This window comes from Physeter macrocephalus, chromosome 6, assembly GCF_002837175.3.
Source record: "Physeter macrocephalus isolate SW-GA chromosome 6, ASM283717v5, whole genome shotgun sequence".
Taxonomy (NCBI): domain Eukaryota; kingdom Metazoa; phylum Chordata; class Mammalia; order Artiodactyla; family Physeteridae; genus Physeter; species Physeter macrocephalus.
This window is the reverse complement of record NC_041219.1, coordinates 47572092-47578711: the sequence shown is the minus strand read 5'-3', so window position 1 is coordinate 47578711 and position 6620 is coordinate 47572092. Positions and strand designations below refer to the sequence as shown.

At 46.8% G+C, this 6620-nt stretch overlaps 1 protein-coding gene across 1 annotated transcript in view; it reads left to right on the top strand.

The window, feature by feature from the left end:
• Positions 1 to 6067, top strand: part of RTL6 (retrotransposon Gag like 6) — a 29120-nt gene extending 23053 nt beyond the window's left edge. The window contains exons 3-4 of the transcript XR_003680168.1: positions 4752 to 5574; positions 5971 to 6067. The gene's annotated coding sequence lies outside the window, so the exon portion shown is untranslated. The remainder of the gene's footprint in view (positions 1 to 4751; positions 5575 to 5970) is intronic.
• Positions 6068 to 6620: the final 553 nt, after the last annotated feature.

Below are 6620 nucleotides of genomic sequence, written 5' to 3'. Positions count from 1 at the left end.
TTAAAAAACTAAAAATAGAATTACCATATGACCCAGCAATCCCACTACTGGGCATATACCCAGAGAAAACCATAATTCAAAAAGACACATGCACCCCAATGTTCATTGCAGCACTATTTACAATAGCCAGGACATGGAAGCAACCTAAATGCCCATCGACAGACGAATGGTTAAAGAAGATGTGGTACATATATACAATGGAATATTACTCAGCTATAAAAAGGAATTAAATTGAGTCATTTGTAGAGACGTGGATGGATCTGGAGACTGTCATACAGAGTGAGGTGTGTCAGAAAGAGAAAAACAAATATCATATATTAACACATATATGTGGAACCTAGAAAAATGGTACAGATGAACCGGTTTGCAGGGCAGAAATTGAGACACAGACGTAGAGAACAAACGTATGAACACCAAGGCGGGGAAAGTGGCAGGGGCGGGGAAGGGTGGTGGTGTAATGAATTGGGAGATTGGGATTGACATATATACACTAATATGTATAAAATGGATAACTAATAAGAACCTGCTGTAAAAAAAAAGAATAATTAATATTATTAAGATGGCAATACTTCCCAAACTGATCTATAGATCCAATGCAAAATCCCTATCAGAATTCCAGCTGGCTTCTTTGTATAAATTGACTGATCCAAAATTCATACAAACACTCACGGAACCCAGAATATCCAAAACAATCTGGAAAATGAAGAGCAAAGTTGGAGGATTCACACTTCCTGATTTCAAAACTTACTACAAAGCTACAGGAATAAAGGCAGTGCAGTACTGGCCTAAGTATAGACATATAGGTTAATGGAATAGAATTAAGAGACCAGAAATGAACCTTCACGATTACAGCCGATTGATTTTGGCAAGGGAGCCAAAACCATTAAATGGGGAAAGAATAGACTTTTCAACAAATAGTGCTGGGACAATTGGATATCTACAGGCAAATGAATGAAGTTGGATGCCTATCTCACACCCTAAACTAAGAAATTAACTCAAAATTTATCAAAGACCTAAATGTAAGAGGGAAAACTGTAAAAGTCTTAGATGAAAACACAGTCCTAAATCTTCGTGATCTTAAATTGAGCGATGATTTCTTAGATATTGCACAAACACGCCAGCAAGGGAAAAATAGGTAATTTGGGTCTTCATCAAGATTAAAATTTTGTACTTCAAAGGACACTGCCAACTAAAGAACGTCACTTGCCATCCAGCTCTACAAGGATTAGGTCATCAGGAATTCAGGGTAAAGATCAGGAATGAGGCCCTTTGTGCTCTGGGAAAAACTGGCAGAACAGACCTTCAGATGCTTAGATACTTTCAGGAGGAAATTTTATGTACCCAGTTTCTTGCATCTTCGCATACCTAGAAAAGCACTAAAATCATGAATGGAGACATCTGTTCCTCGTGACTAGCAGAGACCTTCTCTTGACATGTGTGCCTGATTGCACGTACCCCCTTCACCAAAATCATATCTTTACTGACCTTCCCCCCACCTCTTTGGAGCAGGTCCTCAGAGCCGTCTGAGAGGCTGTCTCCCGGGCTATAGTCCTCAGTAAGTCCCCAAATAAAACTGAAACTCACAGCTCTCATGTTGTGTGTTTTTTCACCCCTGCTTGACAACGCCATCGAGAAAGAGAAAAGACAAGCCACATAATGAAGGAAATTTTTGCAAATCATATATCTGATAATGGCTAACATAAATTATATAAATGTATAAATGTATATATCACACTTTGTTTATCTATTTATCAGTTGATGGACTTTTGGGTTGTTTTCACTTTTTGGCTATTGTGAATAATGCTGCTATGAACATTTGTGTACAGGTTCTTGTGTGGACATATTTCTATTTCTGTTAGGTAGGGGTGGAATTGCTGAGTCATATGGTAACTCTATGTTTAACCTTTGGAGGAACTGCCAGACTGTTTTGCAAAGTGACTGCACCATCTTACATTCCAGCAGTGTATGAAGGTTCCTGTTTCTCCACATTCTTGATAACTCTGGCAATTATCTGTCTTTTTAATTGTAACTCTCCCAGAGCCCATCTCATTGTGTTTTGATTTGCATTCCTCTGATGGCTAATGACGTTGAGCACCTTTTCCATTTGCTGAATGTCCCTTTGTACGTCTTCTTTGGAGAAATGTCTGTTCGTAAACTGCCCATTTTTTTTTTTTTTTTTTTTTTACTGGTTGTCTTCTTAGGATTGAGTTGTAAGAATTCTTGATGTGTTCTAGATTCAAATCTCTTATCAGATATATGATTTGCAAACAATGTCTCCCATTCTGTGAGCTGTCTTTTCACTTTCTTGGTGGTAGCCTTTGAAGCACAAAAGTTTTTAATCTCAGCAAAGTCCAATTTATCTATTTTTTTCTTTGTCTGTGCTTTTGGTGTCATTATCTAAGAAACCATTGCTCAATCAATTGTGGCGTGTGTGTGTGTGTGTGTGTGTGTGTGTGTGTGTGTGTGTGTATGGATGGATATAATTATTTTTTAACAGAAATGAGGCCATGTTTGTAACCACTTTTCACAACCTCCTTTGAGAACTTAGCACTGTGTGTTGAGTGGTTTAGTTTGTGAGTGAATATTGCCAGGTTGCCAGGCATACACCAATTTTAGCGTCAGCCATTCAGCTCCTGGGCACATTTTCGCCATTGTGAGCAGGGTGGAGGCAGTCGCCCCTGCCCATATGCCCTTACTTACGTGCTCAGCATAAATCTCCAGAAGTAGACCTTCTGAGTGGAAGGACTCGCACGTTTATATGACTTCCTGCTGTGATTATTGCCGTCGCTTTGTGCTTGGGGGATGTGTGAACAGATTCAGTTGCCGCAGGCGGGCAGGGGCACAGGGTCTATACATGCAGAACTGCTGTCCCTTCCTGGTCTGAGCTCTCAGAGCATCTTGGAGTGGCTTGTGTCTGCCTCCCAGCCCGGAGGAAGAGGAGCATGACCGCATTTCCGTGCTGAGCTGAAGGTGTTTGCTGACTGCCCCAGACCCCTGGGACCAGCCTCACGGCCCCGCCGGCTCCCAGAGATGCTGGATCAATTGCACACCCCAGGGGCCCAGGGCAGGGGTGGCCCACATGTAGGTCTTCTTCCAGCCCTGTCTCCCCTCCGTGCAAAGAAGTCCCTTCTGTAGGAATAGCCTCAAACCAAAGAGGGTGCTGTGACTGGAGGAGGACTTCAGGCTGGACTTTGTCCCTTTGGTGGCTTACAAACGGACCAGCCATTATGCAGGTAATATGCTAACGTCAGGATTCGTGTAAGATGGTAATTGGCTCTGAGGCCAGAGTGTGCACCTTGCCTTTGGGCTCCACCTCCCCGGATCGGGACCTCGCATCTGTCAAACCCACACGTATCTAAAGCAAAGCGTTTGCACCTGGACAAGGCCAGCCTTCAAGCAAAGCCACACAGAGAGGGGGAGAGCAGAGGTCTCAGAGATGGCCGGAGAGAGCCTCTCAAAGAGGAAGCCAAGGGCTGAGCCAGAAATGTGTATTCATAAATGCGCACAAACACATCCGCCTGGGATCTGGTGTGGCAGGCAGGAGATAAATGGAAAGTTTTGGAATACAATTAACGTAACGGTAGTCCTCCAGCCCCACAGAGTTCAATTTGCAGAAGCGGCGTTTCAATCTGGGCTGTTTATCACTCCACGGAGGCCGGTTACACAGAGATAACGGAAAAGCTGTTGTGTGGTCCAGGCGGTGATTTGTCTTGGAGACAATCTTGATGGTTTTGTGTACGGAAGCATCATTACCCAGAAATGTGGTTCAGATGAATGAATCCCGTTTGATGGCTGGCATGGAGCACTCTTGATAAGAATCTGAGAGTCCTGGTGTTTCTGTGAAATTACCAGAGACTCTGCCCCTGAAGCAGGAGTTGTGGGCTCCAGAGCCTGAGCCTGGGAGTTCTGCTACCTCCTCTCAGGGTCCTAGCTGCAGTCCGCCCACCCTGGGGGAGAACAAGCTCCCTGTCTCTGAGGTAATCAAAGCCAGAGTGAACTCTTAGAAGCGGTAGCTGATGCTGCCGGCCACCTAGCTAATAGCCACTCTCCCTGATTTTGGTCAGAGCTGCAAAATGCCCATTTAAACCACTTTCTCTCTCAGCTTCCCTTCTGGTTAGCGGCAGCCCAGCGGCACCATTCTGGCTCAAAAGGTGTGACAGTCACTGCGGATGGCTTCTGGGAAAGCTTTGTTAGAGTACCAGAGTTAGATACCACTTCCTCTTTTTTTGGGTCTTTGTGTCCTTCCTCCTGCCCAGAATGCAGAGGTAGTGGCTTGATCTCAGCAGCTATTTTGTGACCATGAGGATCATAGTCACAGGCTGAGGAACACAGGGCAGGAGGACAAAGGAGCCTAGGCATTGATGACATTGTCGGACTGAAGCAGCTGAACCGGGCCTCTGGACTTTTTCATGAGCCATAACAAGCCCCTCATTTGCCCCTGGGCTCAGGACTCTGTCACAGGCAGTACTAACTGCTACAGTGGGATGGACCATCTGTCTGGAGTTCAGGTGAGACATCTGGTTGAAGATGGCAGTCTGGGAGTTGGAAACACTCAGTTAGCTGGAGAGCTTTGTTTGCAATGGATGTTTGTTCTCCTGGGGTGAAGAGAAGGGGCCCAGAGAAAGGCTGGGATGTTGGCATTAGAGAGGGACAGGTTGTGGCAGCCCTGCAGAGAGAGAGAGAGAGGGGAGACACGAGAAGAGTTTGGAGGACAGGGTATGGCAGAGGCCAAGCATCTCCTACTTTTTCAGCCCCTCCTGGCATCTCCTCCTGGATCAATGATAGAAGCGTCATCCTCAGCAGCCACCAAGTGGAATTCATCCTCTACCATGACACCCCCCCTTCCTGTTCTGCTCCCTATCTCAGTGGCTGGCTTTGTTACCCACCCTCATGTCTGGGCTCCTCCCTAACACACCCTCCCTTCTGAAGCTCTTCTCTCTCCCTCTCCTCCACCCCCCCCACCTGCCCACTGCCATCATGTCCTGCCTGGACCACTGCAGGCTCCTCCTAATGGCACCCTCCCCCTCCCCCATCCAGCCTTGCTCTGCATGCTGACAAATGGCCTTCAAAATCTTCACCTTCCTCCTTTGCTTAAAAACCTTCAGGGCTTCCCCACTGCCCTTCTGATGAAGCCTAACCTCCTTGGCATGGACCACAGGACCCTTAGCTATCTGGCCCCTGCCTGCCTCCCCTCCCTGTCTTAGCCAACACTGCAGGCATTTCAGATGATACTCCATTATCTAAATGAGGCATGTCTTCTAGGCTTCTGTGCCTTTGCTATTCCCTTTTCCTGAAATGCCTTTCCCTTGGCCCTGGTGGTGAGCTCTTACTCATCCCTTGGGAGCCCTGTCAAGCTCCTCCTCTGAGAGGCCTGGCTTCCAGGGTCAGAATCAGCTGCAGCCTCCCTTTCACTCCTGTGGCACTTTGCTTGAACCGGGTGAATTGAAGAACTCAGCATAATGTACCGCAGTGAATCACATCCATGCCCGCGTGCCTCACCGGAATATGAGTTCCTTGATCTCAAAAACCATGTCTGAGTTAAAGCACCCAGCCCAAGGCTTGGCGTGGAGCTTGGTAAGTCACTGTTGGATGGATGGAAGATGGATGGATGAACGTGTGGATGGATGGAAGGATGGATCAAGGAGTCGTTGAGTGGATTCATGGATGGACGGGTAGGTGAATGGGTGGATGGACGGATGGATGGGTGGATCACTGGATGCAGACATTCCCTTGTTCCCTTCCCTTGCCTAAGTCCCTTCTCCATAGCACTTACCTATGTCCACCTTTCCAAAGTAGAACATAAACTCCTTGAAGACAGAGACTGTTTTGTTGGCAGCTCTTTTCTCAAAGCCCCAGACTGTTACAGACATATAGGCGCTGCTTAATAATGAGCAGATGAGGAGGTTGGGAACGAGAGTCCAGGCCTGTCTCACTCACACAGGCTTGCGTTCTCTCATATGGTCTTTTTAGGAACAAACTAAAATAAAGGGGACACAAAAAGGGACGCCTACACTCAAGGCCATACCAGGTCCAGATGGGGAATGAGTTCTGCCCTCAAGCATCTGGAATCCGGGCAAGTGTGTGGCTGTATTTTTTAGCCTCAGAGCCTGTGGGGAGGGTGGAGGGACAATAAGAGGAATGAGGCTTGGGTGAGGGGAGAGTTCTAAAGGGGCGTTGGGGAAGGCTTCCTGGAGGAGGTGGCATATGAAATGGGCCTGGGAGGATATGTAGGGTGAAGATGGGCTGACACAGGCACGGAGGAGCAGAGGGGGTGGGCTGGGAAAAAAGGCAGGGGTCGGTTTGACTGGAGAGCTGGGTGCTGTGGATGGAGAGAGGGACAGAGAGAAAACAATTGGGCCAAGTAGGTTGGGAGCAAGCCTACTTGTAATATCTGAGAAAGGACCCAGGAGAAGAATCTAGAAAGACCAGACAATAGGCTGACACAGGTGGTTCTCCTGGGAGGACCATAAATCATGGGGCTCTTAATCCTGCCAACAACAGGCCCAATGTTCATTGCAGCACTATTTACAATAGCCAGGACATGGAAGCAACCTAAATGCCCATCGACAGACGAATGGTTAAAGAAGATGTGGTACATATATACAATGGAATATTACTCA